Here is a 461-nt window from a genome sequence, read left to right on the forward strand (position 1 = left end):
GGGGGGGGGGGGGGGGTCTCACTTGACGTCTTCAAGCCTTTCTCTGCTACCACACGCTGCCAGTCTCATGCAAGCTCTTCCTCCCAGCACCCCCTATCCCAGCCCCCCCCCCATACAATCCCGAGAGCAGCTGCAAGGAAGCCGCTCTGCTTCCCCTCCTCCCGTCTGTGCCCGTGTTGAAGGGAGGGCTCCTCAGCCTGGCTGCAGGACTCGCGCACTCCATCTGCAGCCGTGATCTTTGCTCCAGCTGTTGAACCAAGGCACAGTGGGCCGCCTATTCTGCCTGGTAGAAACCTTGCCCCAAATTAGTCAGGCAGGTTTCCAACATATTGTGTAGTACGAGTGAAGTGCCTAAAACCACTGGATTCGTATTTGGTTTAGGCATGAGAGAGACTTCTCAGCCCTGTCAACAGCGAGGGCGCAGGCAGAAGTGACAATTTTCAAGCAATCTGGCCACAGAC

Source organism: Gavialis gangeticus, unplaced genomic scaffold, assembly GCF_001723915.1.
Source record: "Gavialis gangeticus isolate Ggan-Ray unplaced genomic scaffold, GavGan_comp1, whole genome shotgun sequence".
Classification (NCBI taxonomy): Eukaryota; Metazoa; Chordata; order Crocodylia; family Gavialidae; genus Gavialis; species Gavialis gangeticus.